The sequence below is a fragment of the Dasypus novemcinctus genome, chromosome 18 (genome assembly GCF_030445035.2).
Source record: "Dasypus novemcinctus isolate mDasNov1 chromosome 18, mDasNov1.1.hap2, whole genome shotgun sequence".
NCBI lineage: Eukaryota > Metazoa > Chordata > Mammalia > Cingulata > Dasypodidae > Dasypus > Dasypus novemcinctus.
In genome coordinates, this window is record NC_080690.1 from 44,581,212 (window position 1) to 44,600,379 (window position 19,168).

Consider the following 19,168-nt stretch of genomic DNA (forward strand, 5'->3'; position numbering starts at 1 on the left):
ACACTGGGATGAAATTATTGCACAGATCCCCGACTGTGGTCTGAGATCTCTAATCAACCTCCACAACTTGTGCTGGGCCTTGCCCACCCCACCCTCCTTTACTTGGGGAAGAGCTTCCCTCTAACAAGCTTCCCACTGTTCCAAGAGGGCACTATGTCTCTAAATTAGCCACAGTTCTTCACTTTCTGAACTGATTAGGCTGAAACTGACCACCTTGTCCAAAGAAACTGATGAAACTTGGCACACTTCTTTCCCTCACTGGGGATGGGGATGGAATTGAGGGTGCTGGAGATAATTTTTTGTAGCTATTGTCAGACTTTGATAATCAAGAAAAATTTAAAAGTATATTTTTAATACACATTAAAAATATAAGAAATTTCATGCAGACATGAAGCTTCCAATTCTGTGTTTGTGGTAACTTTTAGAATGAGCGTTAAATATAAATAGAGTACACTTTAAAGTTCCTAAACTTTGTAATTACATACTGTGATTTATACAGCTTCTTTTTATATTTTACATACTCCACATTGCTTACTTGATTAACATAACCTTACTTGTACTCTTCAATTTATGAAATAAAAATTAAAAACTAAAATTAAAAGGCAATCACAATAACATATTTCCTCCCCACTTCATGAAAATGAATGAAAACATTTGCATAGAGAGCTAGTTTAAGGAAAAGAGGTAATACAGTTTATACACTTCAGTAGCTAGGACTAAATACAAGGAATACAAAATTAAATAAATCCTTCAGTGACATTTCTATTGATTGATACATTTCAAATGGGCAAATTTTATTCTTATTTTCCCAGTTTACTAGCACTTTCTTCAGTATTACCTTTAATAAAGTCTTTTGTACCTCACTTAGGATACTGAGATCTCAAATATTTCAAAGTGATCCAATGATGAGTGTGATTTCAAAAAGTTTTCCAGTAACTGTTGCCAAAAAAGACTTACTATTTTCTCAGATTACCTGAATGTGTTTTACTGCCCTGTGATGCTATTAAATTTAGCACTTCATAAAAATGAAATATTTGAAGCTTCTCTTTTCAAGCTAAGCTAGAAAAAAAAACCCAAATCATTTGAATGATAAACGAATAGACATACTTTAGATTATATAAAAAACGAACAAGTCACAGTTTCAGATGTTGAATGTAAGAGGATCCCTAGACTCCTAAAACAGAACATGTGCAATGGGTACAAAATAAAAAGGAAGATTGTTATGGATTTCAGTACGAATAAGGCAGCCTTGAAACAGGAGAGCTTCATGAAGACACTTGAGAGAAGGTTTTTTCCTACTGAAAGATAACAATTCTGTGTTTCAAGGAAAAAGTGTTCTTAAAGACATTTCCCATTTTCACTTGTGTAGTACAAATAAGCATAATGTATATTTCTGAAAAAGCAATAAAAACATATTTAGAAAATAGACACTATTTATAAATTTTGTTAGGAATAAGAAGACATCATTGATTTGAGGTTGTTCCTGTCATTACTGATAGTAGATTTTGAGTTGTTTAGTTCAGATTTGCACTTAGAAAATTTTTTTTCCTGGTGACATCACTTGAGACAATTACTGTGATTTATGGACCACAAACAAGACAAATTCATAGTAGTATTTCATCATGGAGAGATCATTCAGAGTATATTATATTTTGACAAATGGATTCCTGCCCCCCACTTGTAATCCATACTGTAGAACAACATTTTTTATATCTTCATAGCTCAATTCTATAGAAACTTGATTTGCCAAATTTTCAAAGTGGTACAACAGAGGACATAGATTTATTCAAATTCTCCCTGGCTTGAGTATTTTCCATATTGTATTAATATAATAAATTATATTATGAGCTGTGTCTATGAAGAAACTGGTAGTAATACAGTCCCAGGTAGTGCATTCTGAATATGTCTCCTGAAAATCTCTGGCTGTCATACAAAAGTTAGAACCAGGAGGAAGACTGTGGGGCTGAGACTGTAGATGCTTGGAGAGACTGAGGAAATTCTGCTTGCCTTCCTCCCCTGCCGGGGGTGGGAATGGAGTCGAGGGTGCATGCAGTAAACTAAGCCCTGCAGGGTCAAACTCTTTGTAGTGATAGACTTGTGGATGTTTTCAATTTCTTCTTGAGTCAATTTGGATAATTCATGTTTTTCTAGGAAATTTTCCATTTCTTCTAGATTATCCAGTTTGTTGGCAAGCTGTTGTTCATATTATTCTCTTTATATTTCTGAAGAGACTTATGTATCTCCACCAAATTTGCTCCCTTGCCAGAGGTGGGGTTGGAGACTAGGCTAGGACAGTAACCTGAAATGGGTAGAAAGAAGCAGATTCCTACTGTCCAGGAAGTCAGTGTGATTTTCAATCAGCCCTGCTTCTACTCTTGCCAGGGGCAGAGTTAAAATGGAGACTGCTGGCTTCTTTTCACCTTGGACAGGTTCAAACTTTAGCTATACTTAGGATTTGAATCTAGCTAGCCTAATTTGCTAATCAATAGCCATAGTCCATGCCTGGGCCATCTCCTCCTCTCCTGTTTTTGGGAAGTGGAGCTTCCAATTCCCACCAGGGAGTGCCTCCCAAAGTGGCCTGCCCCACAAGGGGGGGATGGGCACTGGCCTCCAAAATGTGGCGGGATCTACTCATGACTCTTCATCATACATGGCCAGTCTTTTCCTTCCCTTTTTCCCCTGGATGACGTATGGTATTCTTCTGGTCTCCAGAGCCCCGCAAACAGGAGATTTAGAGAGATCCTGGCTGATTATTAACTTCCCTATAGGATGAGCTGACTCTTAGAGCACCCTACTCTGCTGACATCTTGCCCCTCCCTCCTGGCTTGCTAGTATTTTGTTAGGCATTTTTGCATCCATAGTCATAAAGGAATTTCGTCCACAATGTTCTTTTTCTTTTTTTAATGATGTCTTTATGAGGCTTTGGTGTCAGAGTAATGCTGGCCTTATAGAGTGAGTTAAGAAGTGTTCCCCCCTCGTGAATTCTTTGGAAGAGTTTGAGAAGGACTGGTATTAATTCTTCTTTAAATGTTTGGAGAAGCCATCTGGTCCTGGACTTTTCTTTGAACGAAGTTTTTGATCATTGATTTAATCTCTGTACTAGTGATAGACTTGTGGATATTTTCAATTTCTTCTTGAGTCAATTTGGATAATTCATGTTTTTCTAGGAAAGTTTCCATTTCTTCTAGATTATCCAGTTTGTTGGCAAGCTGTTGTTCATATTATTCTCTTTATATTTCTGAAAGGTCATGAAAAGTCAGTAGTGACATCACCATTTTCCTTTCTGATTCTAGTTATTTGCTTTTTTTTGGTCAGTCTCCTAAAGATTTCAGTTTTCTTAATTTTTTCAAAGAACCAAGTTTTTGTTTTGTTTATTCTCTCAACTGCTTTTCTATTTTTAAAATTTTATTTATTTCACTCTAATATTTTTTATCTCCTTGCTTTTGCTAACTTTGGGTTCATTTTTCTCTTGTTTTTCTAGTTCCTCATGATGTAAATTTAGGTTATTAGTTTGAGCTCAAACTTCATTTTTAATATAGCCATTTATAGCTGTAAATTTTGGTATTTTGTGTCTTTGTTTTCATTTGCCTCTAAGTATTTTCTAATTTCCCTTGTAATCATTTATTTAACCCATTGACTGTTTGAATGTGCTGTTTAATTTCCACATATCTGAAAATTTTCCACTTTTCTTTCTGTTGTTGATTTTGAGTTTCATTCCCTTGTGGTCAGAGAGATTACTTTTAATGATCTCAATATTTTTAAATGTACTGAGACTTGTTTGTGCCCTGTATTAGGCAGCCAAAGGGATACTGATGCAAAATACCAGAAATCTGTTGGCCTTTATAAAGGGTATTTATTTGGGGTAGAAGCTTACAGTGACCAGGCCATAAAGCATAAGTTACTTCCCTTATCAAAGTCTATTGCCATGTGTTGGAGCAAGATGGCTGCCAATGTCTGCCAGGGTCAGGCTTCCTCTTCCTCTTTCTCTTCCTCTTTAGGCCCTGTGGCCCCAGCTTCTTCCAATATCAGTTGTAGTTTGGGATAAGTCTCATCTCTCTCTGGGCTTATTTTTCTGTGGGCTCAGCTGCTCTCCTCTCTCCACAAGGCCAGCTGTAAAATATCAGACAAATGGCTGATTGCTCTTTCTGGGGCCTCTGCCTTGCTAATGGATCCTTCTCTCTTTCCTCATGTATCAGCTTCTCTGTGTGTTTACTTCCCAGAGACTCCAGCTCAACACTCTAGCATCAAAACTCTTAACTAACTCCTCTGCCATGTAGTTTTCTCCTACTGACATGGCCCAATCAAAGCCTTAATCATAATTTAATCAAGTAAAAGTGAAACTTCTGAATCCAATACAATCATATATGCCCAGGGGAACAGACCTATTCACAAACATAATCCAATATCTATTTTTGGAATTCATAAACAATATCAAACTGCTATATGTCCTAACATATGATCTATCTTAGAGAATGATCCATTTGCACTTGAAAAGAATGTGTATTCTGCATTGTTGGGTGAAATGTTCTATATATATGTTTTAGTTTCCTTGGCTGTTCAAGCAAATATCATGCAATGGGTTGGTTTAAGCAATGGAAATTATAAAAGCTTAGAGTTTTCAAACTAAAAGAAAGTCCAAATCAAGACATCATCAAGGTGACACTTTTTTCCCAAAGACTAACATTCTGGGGTCAGCTGCTGGTGATCCTTGGTCCTTGGCTTTTCTGTCACATGTTAATGCACATAGTGGCCCATATTGGCCTCTCCCTTTTATTCTGGGTTCCATCGATCTTCAGCTTTATGGCTTTCTTGCATTCTGTCTGAATTCCATTCTGCTTATAAAGAAATCCAGTAATATGATTAAGGCACATACTGATTGGATTGGGCCACACCTTAATTGAAGTAACCTCTTTTTTTTTTTTTTAAAGATTTTTATTTATTTATTTATTTATTTCTCTCCCCTTCCCCCCCTCACCTGGTTGTCTTTTCTCTGTGTCTATTTGTTGCGTCTTCTTTGCCTGCTTCCGTTGTTGTCAGCAGCATGGGAATCTGTGTTTCTCTTTGTTGTGTCAGCTTTCCGTGTGTGCAGCACCATTCCTGGGCAGGCTGCACTTTCTTTCATGCTGGGTGACTCTCCTTACGGGGCGCACTCCTTGCGCATGGGGCTCCCTTACGCGGGGGGACACCCCTGTGTGGCACAGCACTCCTTGCGCACATCAGCACTGCGCATGAGTCGGCTCCACACGGGTCAAGGAGGCCCGGGGTTTGAACCACGGACCTCCCATATGGTAGACAGACACCCTAACCACTGGGCCAAGTCCGCTGCCGAAGTAACCTCTTTAAAAGTCCTACTTACAATGAGTTCATACCCACAGGAATGGATTAAATTTAAGGACATGTTTTTCTGGGATACATGCAGCTCCAAATCACCACATTCTACCCTCTAGACCTCAAAAAGACATGCTCTTCCAATATGCAAATTCATTACTATTACAACATCCCAAAAGTCTTAAGTCATTTCAGAAACAATGCCAAGTTCTCATCAAAATCGGCTATGGGTGTGGTCTGTCCTGGGGCACAATTCCCCTCTGTCTGTGGATCTGTGACACTTAGAGAACAAGTTATCTGCTATATAAAATGGAAGGATAGGCATAAGATAAACATTCCAATTTCAATAGCAAAAAATTGTAAGGAAAGCTGGGGTCATGGGTCCTAAACAATTCTGAAATCCAGCAGGGTAAATACCATTAGATTTCAAGGTCTGGGAGTTACCTATATATTAATGTTTTGTCCTCTGGGCCTGATGGATCAGCAGTCCACCTATTCCAAGTACTTGCACAGTGACCATATTTTCCTGAACACAAACATTAGAACACAGGCACAACCTTCTTTGAGGATTGGGGTCATGACCAGACTCTCTGTAAACCCTGGGCACAACCCTCACCATCTCCAAGCATTGAGTGGCAGCACTCTTCCTGAACAAAATATTTCCAATTCTGAATTCCATTGAAATGGCTGACTGATTCCATGTTAAATCCTCAGATGGCGCTCTATACTCTGAGGACTCACTTTTTGGAAGCTTGGGGCGGTGTCCAATAGAGTCACTTCTGGCCCTATTCTCAGAGCACACTATCTAGATAGGCTCAGAATTTTCCAAACTATCAGTTTCTGTTTTTTCTGTGCTTAAGAGTTCAGTTTTCAGTTTATCCTTTCCTTCTCACATTTCACTGTAAGCTGCAAGGAGAAACCAGGCTGCATTTTTCACAGTTAACTTGGAAATCTCCAAGTTCATTCCTACTATGTGGCTGAGTAGAAGGGACTAGTCACTGGTTTGTGCTTTCACTTACAAAAGCCAAATTCTTGGCAGTCTCTGACTCTCCTGTAGTTGTTCTAAATGTCCATGTTGGTTTCAGAGTTACCATATAGTTAATTCCAGTATCTTTTCCCAGCTTTTTCATTTTTCTAGTGGAAGGAGTGATTTGTAAAACACTCTTTGCTGCCATTTTGAACCTCCATCAAGTTATTTTTAAATATACACATATTGTGGAAATATTTGGCATACACTTTGTCTGAAAAAAAATCAATCACATTTCACAAACATGTAAAAATAATGTTTTAATCACTTTTGTGTTTTCTTTAAAGCACATGGTAGTATAAATGCCCTGAGCAAGATGGCCAATCTATGTCAAATCTTTGGATTAGACATTTATGAAGGCCCTTTGATGGGCCTCTGGTCTGAGATAGTGCTGGTGTGGCCATTCCCATGAGCATTTCTTTTTTTTTAATTAAATAATTTGTGCATTTACAGAAAAATCATGCATAAAATACATTACCACATACATCCTATTATTAACACCTTGCATTAGTGTGGTACATTTGTTACAATTCATGAAAGAAGATTTTTATAATTGTACTATTATTTATAGTCAGTTGTTTACAACAGGCTTCATAGTTTGTGTTGTATAGTACTATGTTTTTTTAAAAAGTTTTATTTTAATAACATATATGCAACCTAAAATTTCTCCTTTTAACTATATTCACATAGAATTCAGCACTGTTAATTACATTCATAATGCTGTGCTACCATCACCATCATCCATTACCAATTCTTTACATTCAATACATATAGAGACACTTATGCATTAACACCCCATTCCCTACACTGATTCTATGAGTTTGCTTATTCTAATTATTTCTTATTAGTAAGATCATACAATATTTGCCCTTTTGTGTCTGGCTTACTTCACTCAACATGACGTCTTCAAGGCTAATCTATGTTGTCATATGTATCAGAACTTCATTCCTTTCCATTATATGCATATACCACATTTTATTTATCCATTCAATGGTTGAGGAACACTTGGGTCGCTTCCACCTTTTGGCAATTGTGAATAATAGTGTCATGAACATTGGTGTGCAAATAACTGTTCAAGTCCTTGCTTTCATTTTTTTTTAAAAGACTTATTTTTATTTTATTTAATCACCCCCCCCCCCGGTTGTCTGTTCTTTGTGTCTATTTGCTGTGTCTTGTTTCTTTTGTCCACTTCTGTTGTCGTCAGTGGCACCGGAAGTGTGGGCGGCGCCATTCCTGGGCAGGCTGCACTTTCTTTCGCGCTGGGCGGCTCTCCTTACGGGGCACACTCCTTGCGCGTGGGGCTCCCCTACACAGGGGACACCCCTGCGTGGCACGGCACTCCTTGCGCGCATCAGCACAGCACATGGGCCAGCTCCACATGGGTCAAGGAGGCCCGGGGTTTGAACCCTGGACCTCCCATGTGGTAGACGGACACCCTAACCCCTGGGCCAAGTCCGTTTCCCAATCTGGGTTTGTTTTGTTTTGTTTTTTTTGAGGTACCAGGGCCAGGGCTTAAACCTGGGACCTCTTATGTGGGAAGCCAGTGCTCAACCACTGCGCCACATCAGCTCCCCTCCCTGCTTTCAATTATATGGGGATATATACCTAGAAGTGGGATTGCCAGGTCATACAGTGCGGCGGCTTGCTCGGTCGGTAGAGGTGGGGTCTGGCTGCAGACGAGGGGTCGGTCCAGCTTTGGACGAGGGGTCGGTCCCGCTTGGGACGAGGGGTCGGTCTCACAGGGGTTGCGCGGTTCGGCTGACGGGGTCGCCCAGCAAAGCCGGCGATGAAGGGGTCGCCCGGAGAAGCAGGCGACGAACTGGGGACAAGGGAGGCCAGGCCCTTGTCGGGGGCTCTCAGGACTGGAGAACTACTGCGGAGACAAGGTAAACACGCAAGTCCACTTTATTGAGGGAGAGGCAACAGTTTTATAGGGGCTGGGGAAGGCTGATTGGTCGAAGCCATGCCCTGCTCTGATTGGTTGCCAGAGAAAGGTCAGTGGGAGGTGCTGGACGGGGGAGGGGTGGTGTGTTAGGGATTGGCTGTCGCTGTTGCTGGGGGAAGGGGCAGGGTTTAGGGATTGGTGGCTGCTGTTGCTGGGGTAGAGGGCAGACTGGAGTTTCCCGCCCACGCCTGGCTGTTGCTGCTGTCGGGGGGGAGGGAAAAGGCAGACTGGATTTTTCCGCCCATGCCTGGCTGTTGCTGCTGTCGGGGGAGGGGAAAAGGGCAGACTGGAATTTTCCACCCTGCGCCTGCGCAGGGAGAAAGAAGAAGAAGGGTGCCGCCCCACAGGCATTGTGCGGCGCCATCCAGGAGGAGGGGCGGCCGCAGAAGCATGGCTGCCGAGAAGGGGAGACCCGAGGGCACTCTGCGCCCATGCCGAGCTTCCTTCAGGGGTGGCGGTGAGTCCGACCAACCACCCTATTATGGGGGCAGCGGCTTGGCCTGCCGCGGCTGCCCCCCGCCAGGCCAGCAAACCACACTTCAGCCCGAGGGGTGACCGCATTTCCCCCTTCTTTTCAAATAAGGGCCAGGATGACAGCAGCAACAAGTAGCCGAGGCCCAAGAGGCAGTAAGCAATGAGGGAAGTGGGGCTGAAGAGGGAGGTGAGTATGAAGGGGATATAAATGTACAATTTAGGGGGCGGTATCTTGCCGTTGCAAGCAAGGGTGGCCAATGTCCAATTCTTGTTGATCTCGGTGGCTATAAGATCCATTTGCTGTTAAAAGTCCCGAAAGACAGCGCGTTACAGGTAGTTGATCTCTTCTTGGCGGCGAAGAGCGGTAGAGGCAGACTATGAGATGGTCTGGAGGATCGCAGCAGTGAGGACAAGTCACGTCAGGGCACCAGCGACGGTGGTGGCGGCAGCGTCAGGAGTGGTGGAGACGTAGGCGAGGGCAATAAGAAGGCCAAAGTCTCCACGAGCGCGAGAGAGGCCGATGTTAACGGGGCGGGCCGACATGGGGCGGCCCAATCTGCAACGCAATGGGGGTTCAAACAAAAAAGGAGGGGGACAGGGGACGAGAAAGGACGCTTTGGATGGCTGAGAAGAGGAGTGAGGTTGAGACAGGAGGAAGCTCCGCAGAAGTATGGGGAGGCAAGAGTAGAAACGTTATTGGATGCTAGAAAGCAGGCCGCGGGCCAGGGAAAGCGGGTTGCGGGCCGTTTCGCGGGGCTGGAGCTGCTTGAGAGTGATGGTGGCATGGGGGGCCACGGTTACAGAAGACTTGGGACTGTTTCAGAGAGATCTTACACCGGTGAGTGTCTAGGAGACCGGCGAGAGCCTGAACTTGCGGGGCTTGCTTAGCAGATAGGATGTTACCCATTGCTAATGGCCTTTTGGAGCCGATAAGAAAAGGGGCCCTTACCTTGAGAGCGCAGCGATGGGAGCCGAGGTGCGCGGTGAGACGAGGGGTCGGAGCCGATGGGACTCCGACGGTGGTCGCGGGCCAAAAGAAGGCCCCGATGAGGGGAGGGCGGAACGATGAGCAGTGGAGCAAGTCAAAGGGGAGCTAGCGCGGAGGGGAGGAGGCAGAGGTGAAGGCAGGGGTGGAGGTGCTCAGGCACGCTCTCCTGAGAGTTTTATTGGCGCCTCTTAATCATAGCGGGTTGGTATAAGCCCCTGACATGGAAGGAGAAAGCCATCCAGCGATTCTCCCAGACCGCCGTGGATCATATGAGGTCACCAAGGTTCAGGAGCAGCAATGCAGAGTGAAAAGATAGGGGTGAGAAGAGAGGAGGGCGTAGGGCTGTGGGAGGGTTACTTCAGACGTGCAAGCGCGCGCTCCCGAGAAATCCAAGGCTCCTTTTAATCATAGCGGGTCGGTATAAGCCCCCGACATGGAAGGAGAAAGCCATCCAGCAATTCTCCCAGACCGCCGTGGATCATATGAGGTAGCCAAGGCTCAGGTAGCAGCAATGTTGCACAAGAGAAACCCCATGGTGAGAAGGGGGAGGGGCCGCCAGGTTATGGAGTGAGGCTGTGGTGGGGTTGCCTTGCCCCACATTGGGCGCCAACTGTGGCGGCTTGCTCGGTTGGTAGAGGTGGGGTCTGGCTGCGGATGAGGGGTTGGTCCAGCTTTGGACGAGGGGTTGGTCCCGCTTGGGACGAGGGGTCGGTCCCACTTGGGATGAGGGGTCGGTCCGGCAGCAGACGAGGGGTCGGTCTCACAGGGGTTGCGCGGTTCGGCTGACAGGGTCGCCTGGCAAAGCCGGCGACGAAGGGGTCGCCCGGAGAAGCAGGCGACGAACTGGGGACAAGGGAGGCCAGGCCCTTGTCGGGGGCTCTCAGGACTGGAGGGCGCACGGCAGAAGAACTACCGCGGAGACAAGGTAAACACGCAAGTCCACTTTATTGAGGGAGAGGCAACAGTTTTATAGGGGATGGGGAAGGCTGATTGGTTGAAGCCACACCCTGCTCTGATTGGTTGCCAGAGAAAGGTCAGTGGGAGGTGCTGGATGGGGGAGGGGTGGTGTGTTAGGGATTGGCTGTCGCTGTTGCTGGGGGAAGGGGCAGGGTTTAGGGATTGGTGGCTGCTGTTGCTGGGGTAGAGGGCAGACTGGAGTTTCCCGCCCACGCCTGGCTGTTGCTGCTGTCAGGGGGAGGGAAAAAGGCAGACTGGATTTTTCCGCCCACACCTGGCTGTTGCTGCTGTCGGGGGAGGGGAAAAGGGCAGACTGGATTTTTCCGCCCACGCCTGGCTGTTGCTGCTGTCGGGGGAGGGGAAAAGGGCAGACTGGAATTTTCTGCCCTGCGCCTGCGCAGGGAGAAAGAAGAAGAAGGGTGCCGCCCCACAGGCATCGTGCGGCGCCATCTGGGAGGAGGGGCGGCCGCGGAAGCATGGCTGCCGAGAAGGGGAGACCCAAGGGCACTCTGCGCTCATGCCGAGCTTCCTTCAGGGGTGGCGGTGAGTCTGACCAACCACCCTATTATGGGGGCAGCGGCTTGGCCTGCCGCGGCTGCCCCCCCGCCAGGCCAGCAAACCACACTTCAGCCCGAGGGGTGACCGCAATACGGTAATTCTATACTTACCTTTCTGAATAACCTCCAAGCTGTCTTCCACAGTGGCTGCACTATTTTACATTCCCACCAACAATCAACATCTTCTCCAACATCTGTAATTTTCTGTTTTTTTTTTTTTAATAGCAGCCATTCAAGAGGGTGTGAAATGGTATCTCATTGTGGTTTTGATTAGCATTTCCCTAGTGGCCAATGATGTTGAGCATATTTTCAAATGCTTTTGGGCCAATTGTGCATCATTTTTAGAGAAATGTCTATTCAAGTCTTTTGCCCCTTTTAAAAATAGGCTGCTAGTCTTTTTTGTTGAGTTGTAGGAGTTGTTTGTATATTCTGGATATTAAACCCTTATTGGCTATATGCAGTTTCCAAATAGTTTTCCCATTAAGCAGGTTGTCTTTTCACTTTCATGATGAAGTGTTTTGATGCACAAAAGTTTTAAATTTTGTTGAGATCTCATTTATCTATTTTTCTTTTGTTGCTTGTGCTTTAGCCTAAAGTCTAAGAAACCATTGCCTAACACAAGGTCCTAAAGATGCTTCCTTATGTTTTCTTCTAGGACTTTGGTAGTTATGGTTCTTATTTTTAGGTCTTTGATCCATTTTAAGTTAGTTTTTGTATATGGTATGAGATAGTGGTCCTTCCTTCTTTTGCATATGGATATCCAGTTCTCCCAGCACCATTTGTTGAAGAGACTATTCTTACCTGAGTGGACTTGCCAGCCTTGTCCAAAATCAATTGACAAACATGTATGGATCTACATCTGAACTCTCAGTTCAATACCATTGGTGCAAATATCTACCCTTGTGATGTTTTGACCACTGAAGCTTTGTAATAAATTTTAAAGTCAGGAACCGTGAATCATCCAACTTTGACTTTCTTTTTCAAGATGGTTTTGGCTATCTGGGACCCCTTACCCTTACAAATAAATTTGATGATTGGCTTTTCCATTTATGCAAAGAAGGCTGTTGAAAGTTTGATTGGGATTGCATTGAATCTGTGAGTCATTTGGGTAGAGTTGACTTCTTAACAATATTTAGTTTTCCAATCCATGAGCATAGAATGTCCTTCCACTTATCCAGGTCTTCTTTGATTTCTTGCAGAATGTTTTATAGCTTTCTGTGTACTAGTCCTTTTTATCCTTGGTTGGATTTATTACTATATATTCCATTCTTTTAGTTGCTATTATACATGGATTTTTTTGCTTCATCTACCCCTCAGTTTGCTCATTACTAGTGTATAGAAACTCTACTGATTTTTGCACAATGATCTTGTACCCTGCCTCTTTGCTGAATTCATTTATTAGCTTTATTAGTTTTGTTGTACTTTTTTGGGACTTTCTATATATAGGATCCTGTCATCTTTTTTCTTTTTCTTTTCTTTTTTTTTACCATTGAGGATGATGTTAGTCATAGTTTTTCATTTATGCTGTTTTATTTATTTTTTGTCTTTATTTTTTTAATATTACATTAAAAAAAAATGAGGTCCCCTTTTACTCCCCACCCCCCTCACACCACTCTTCCCCCCATTGCAACAATCTCCTCTATCATCATGAGACATTCATTGCATTTGTTGAATACATCTCTGAGCACCGCTGCACCTCATGGTCAATGGTCCACATCATAGCCCAAACTCTCCCACATTCCATCCAGTGGGCCATATATGCTGTTTTAGTCTGGTATATGCTGCTAGGAGCAATACATCAACAAGCAGTTGACTTTTACAATGGGGATTTACTCAGTTAAAATATTACAGTTCTGAGGCTGTGAAAATGTCCCAATCAAGGCATTATCAGAGATGCTGTCTTATGAAAGGTCAGCTCCTGGTGACCCTGTACTCCTGCCAAATGTCAAGGCACAGTGGCAGCTCTGCCAAGATCTTTGTCTTCCCCTCCAGACTTACTTTCTCCCTGAGCTCAGTTGTGAGTGATCAGGCATCTGGGTCATCTCTCCCCTCTCCTCTGGGCTTTGTCTCTTTCAGCCTCTTGGGGATTTCTTTCTGTGCCTCCATGCTCTGTTGATTCCAACCTCCAGTCTCTGGGGCCTCTTTCTCAGCCTCTTTGGGTTTCTCTTTCTCTGCCAATTTTTGCCACTGTAGCTTTTATTCCTCCATTTATAAAAGACACTTATAGGAGGATTAATATCCACCTTGGGCTATGCTCTACTGGAGCAATCTAATCAAATGTCACTTAACTGTTCTAACCAAAGTTTCACAATAAGTTCTGTTTAAGAACATAATTTTCTGGTATCCACATAAAATACTCAAACCAACACATATACACTTAATTATGTTGAGGAAGTTTCCTTCTGTTCCTATTTTTCTAAGTGTTTTTTTAATTAAAAAAAGGATACTGGATTTTGTCAAATTTGATTTGTCAAATTTGATTCATTAGTATTTTCATAAGGATTTGTGCATTTATATTCATAAAAGAAATTGGTCCATAATTTTCATTTCTTTTACTATCTTTTCTGAGTTTTGTATTAGGGTAATAGCCTGACAGAATGAATTAGGAAGTGCCCCCTCCTCTTCATTTTTTAAGGAAGAGTTTGAGCAGAATTGATACAAATTCTTCTTGGAATGTTTGATATAATTCCCTGTGAAGCCATCTACTCCTGGGCTTTTCTTTGTTGGGAGGCTTTTGATTACTGATTCAACCTCTTTCGTTGTAATTGACCAAACAACTAGGCACCATTACCTGGCCAAATTGACACATGAGGCTCACCATCACATTGATCTTTTGTCTTTTGTGATGTATCTGACTGATACCTTTCTCAATATTCTTCCTGTATATTTAAAAAATTCTTTCTGGCTATCCTTGGATTTGTATTATATACCCCAAGTCTATAACCAACTAATTTGAAAATATACCAACTTAACTTCTTAACTTCAATAGTATACATATTTTCTGCTCTTATATCCCTCTGTTTCTCCTCTTTATGTTGTTTTTGTTCCACACTACCGCTTTATATTTTATGTGCCCATTGTCAGGAAATACGATCATGTCTTATTCAATCATACTCTAAGTCTTATAAGAGGTAAAGACTAGAGTTATATATTCAGGACACAGTTCTATTGGGTTTTACATTTACTTACTCAGTGTCCTTTACTGAAGACTTTCACTTCTTCACTCTGATCTAAAACATTCTCTCCTGTACTTATCTTTCAGTTCCCTTTAGAAATTCTTGTAGGCAGGCCTTTTGGTGATAAACCTGCTCAGATTCTACATATCCATGACTATTTCAACCACCCCCACCCCCCCCCCATTTTTGAAGGAGAGTTTTGCTGGACAAAGAATTTTGGGGTGGCAGTTTTTCTCTTTCTCTGCTTTCACCTTATTATATTTGTTCAATTTCTCTCCCTTACTCAGTGTCTCCTTTTTTTTTTTTTCCTATTAGGTTCCTTTCCTTTTCATTACTTTTTAAATTTATTTTTTAATTGCCTTTAAAAAAAAAGATACATAGATCCTCCTTCCAGTTACATTTTTCAATTCTGAGCCCATCTTATCTTACAGCAATTCAGTCGTTCCCCCCCCCCCCCCTTTTTTTTCTGTGATGTTTTTCTGCCTCTGGTTACTTCCTTATTAGGGTATCCCAATGTTCATAAAAGTCCAGTTTTTTGTTGTTGTTGTTGATTAGTTGATCCAGTAATCAGAGACTGGATTGAGTATGTGCACTTCTTGCAAACAGTTCTGCCATGGTCTCTTTTATTTCCTGGGTGGCCCTTTTGTATGCATTATCTCACCAGCCACTCGTGTTCTGCCCTGTGCTTCTGCAGATTTGGGTCCTTATTCCTGGATATATGCATGGGGTTCTAACTCACTGCTGGAGTGGCTCTATGGTCTCAAACCATGGCAGGAAACCCCTGTGCCATGCTGCCTCTATGTGACTCTTAAATTGTGTGAGACCAAGTAGGGCAGAGGTATGTAGCCTGGCATGTCTGGGTTGTAGATCTACTTACTATCTTTTTTGGTATTAAATTTTTTCCCTTTAATTCAATATTTCTTGAGTCCTTCTCCAGTCACTATCATCCTCCAGAGTTCCAAGCAAGTGAGATTTGTCCTTCTATTAGTTCTGAGGGGAGACTTTCCCAGGGGATGACTTATATTGCCATGCTGATGACATCACTCCTGGACTTTAATTTTAAATGACCAGCACCTACAATCTGATCTATTGGACTTACCACACTCAGCTAAGATGGAGTTGAAGAAGGACAACCACCACACCATGGAGCCTAGAGTGATTACAACTGAAAATGGGAGGATTGCATCCAGCATCCATGTGGAATCTGAGCCTCCTCTTGACATAGAGGTGCAATGGACACAACCAATCCAATGTCCACATAGAAGAGGTGGCATTGGATTGGGAAAAGTGGACATGGTGGACGATGGGTATGGGGAAAGGCAGGAAGAGATGAGAAGTGGAGGCATCTTTGGGACATGGAGCTGCCCTGGATGGTGCTTCAGAGGTAATCACCAGACATTGTAAATCCTCACAGGGCCCACTGGATGGAATGGAGGAGAGTATGGGCCATGATGTGAACCATTGTCTATGAGGTGCAGAGGTGCCCAAAGATGTACTTACCAAATCCAATGGATGTGTCATGATGATGGGAACGAGTGTTGTTGGGGGGGGGGAGAGGGGGGGTGGGGGGGTGGGGTTGAATGGGACCTCACATATATATTTTTAATGTAATATTATTACAAAGTCAATAAAAAAAAAGAAATAATGAAAATGCTTTAATGATTGAAATGGTGAGTGCACAACTATGTGATTATACCAAATGCCATTGACTGTTTGTATACTTTCAATAAATTTTATGCTTTATTAATATGTATCAATAAAATTGATTTGTTAAATAAATAAATATGAAATTGGGAAAAAAAAGAAAAAAATTTTAAATGAAATTGCAGATTCATATACAGTTATAATAAATAATAGCTGAAAGGCTTTCAAGATGACTGTGTGAAGAGCTCTGTGAATCCACTCCCTAGGAAAGATAAAACAAAACAAACAAGGCTGGTGAAAACTATTTTTAAAACCATCTAATTTCCCTGCAAATTTTCCTAAAGGCTTACAGCAAATTCTTATTCAAGAATATCTAGTAAAGCTTTGTAAGAATAGTGGAAATCTGTGGTATTTGAGCCACTACCTACTTCTCTCACCTTCACCTACTGCTCTTGATGGGTGAATGTGGCCAAGAATACTGAGCTTGCTCTCTCCTCAGCTCCCAATTGAGAGTGACTATCTCACTGGAAGGGACAAGATGCCAGCACCCTCACCTTTCCAACTCTAAGTTGCAGAGGTTAAATTCATGATGAGTGTAGCCAAGAAGTGTGGGTTTCCCTTCCTCTCTTCCTCCACCCAGTCCCTACCCATATGATGTAAGATCTACTCCACGTGCAGAAAATTAGAATATTGGGGTTTACCCTTGCTACATCTCACTCATAGATCAGAGGTTCCAGTCAGGAGGGGTGAGCCAAGAAGACTGATGGCTACCACATTTCCCAATGCTCAAAGTAGTGGTTCAGAGATTTTTTCCCAAGGGAGTGGTATTCCACAAGAAAAGAGAGCTCTATAGCTCTCTCCAAAGAAACTGATTTTATCTGAAACAAAGTGTGGTGAAATTCAACTCTAAGGATATTATCAAAAACAATAACTCTTCTTAATTAAGAGCAGCAAGCTGAACCATAGGCTAGATAGCTCACCAGGGGGAACCAGGAAAAGAGACAGCTAAAAAGAGTCCCCCTGGAGATTTAAAAAATAAAACAGACGGCTAAACAATTTATGCCACAGAGCATTGTCTAAAAGCAATAGAGCAATTAGTCAGTAATCAGTGGAGCTGAATGAGCTGGATGTATTATGAAATGAGCCAGACAGTTTAACAGAGTATTCAGGGAAAGAGAGGGTCAAAAGACCATCAAAGAGAGCTCTGCTAAAACCACCATCATGCCAGGTGTGCAGATCTTCAAGGCTGTATTCTTCAAGGAGCAACACCAGAGGATTTTGCATTGCAGCAGAAATAGATTTCACTAAAATAGCCTATCCAACACATAAGAAAAATAAACAAAAATAATAACAAAAATACCAGAGAGAAGGGAAGTGAATCAACATCCAGAGTTGCTCTAATATAAATTGTTTAGTTTTCAAAGAAAAATTATGAGTCATACAAAGAAGCAGGAAAGTATAACCCATACATTGGAAAAACTGCAGAGTGTGAGAGGGACCAGATGTCAGATTTAACAAAGACTTCATAGTAGACTTACAAATGTGTACAAGTAACTAAAAGAAACAACACTTAATGAACTAAAAACAAGGTGTGATGATATTGCTTTATTGAATAGAGATTATAAAATTTTTATGATTTTATAATAGAAATTATAAGAAAGAATCAAATGGAAATTCTGGAGATTAAAAGTATAATAATCAAAATGAAAAATTCACTAGTATGCCTTAACTGTAGTTTTGAACTGGAAGAAGAAACTTCTTCTTTTTTCTTTCTTCTATTGTCCTGTAGAGATTATGCAATAGAGATTATGCAATCTGAAGAATGGAGAGAAAAAAAAATAAAGAGGAATGAGCAGAGTCTCAAGAAATGTAGGTCACCTTCAAGAGCTCCAACATACATGTAATGGGATTTTTAGAAGGACATGAGAGGGAGAAATGAGCATAAAAAATATTTGAATGGAAGAAAACTTCATAATTTCATGAAAAGTTTTAATTTAAGCATCCAAGAAATGCAATGAAATCCAAGTGGAATGAACACAAAGATATCCACAAACAGAAACACCATAGTAGAAATACTGAAAGTCAAAAATAAAAAAACAAACAAACAAAAAAGAAAAATCTTGAAAGCAAAAGAAAGAAATAATAAGAATATAGAAGTTTGTTATTTGAAAAAGATCAATAAAATTGGCAAGCATTTAGACAGACTGACAAACCTTCACAAACTCTTCCCTAAGACAGAAAGGGGTTTACACTTTCCAACTTATCCTATGGGTCAGTACCAACTTGATACCACAACCAGATGAAGACACCACAAGATAAAAAAATAACAGAACAATATCTCTTATGGATATAGATATAACAATCCTTATAAAAATGCTAGCAAGTTCAATTCAGCAAAATATAAAAAGTACTATATACCATGATGAATTAGGATTTATCCTAGGAATGCAAGAGTGGTTTAACAGCTGCAAATGCTATATGTGATATACCATTGTCAATGGAACAAAGGACAAAAACCACATGATGATATCAATAAACATAGAAAAAGCATTTGAAAAAGCTCAATGAGTATTCATGATAAAAAACACTCAATAAACTGGGAAGAGAAGTTTATTTCCTTAACCTAATAAAGACCATTTATGAAAAATCTACAGCTAACTTTTTACTTATTGAAGAAAAATTCTAAAATTGATTGTGGTGGTGGTTGAACAATCCTGTTAGTATACTAGAAGCCATTGGATTGTACCATTTAAAAGGTGAATTGTATGGTATGTGAATTATATCTCAATAAAACTATTTAATAAAAACAACAAAAATGTGCAGAGGACTTGTCTTAGTTTCCCAGCTTCTACAACAAATACCATACAAAGTCTTAGCATTACAACAGGAATATATTGACTTACAATTTTGAGGCTAAGAGGTCCAAAATTGAGGCACCAAAAGGCAATGCTTTTCCCCCCAAAGATTGTGGCATTCTAGGACTACCTGCTGGTGATCCTTGAGTCCTTGATTTTTCTGTCACATGACAATGGACATGGTGATGTTTTATTTCTTGTCCAAGTTCCATTGACT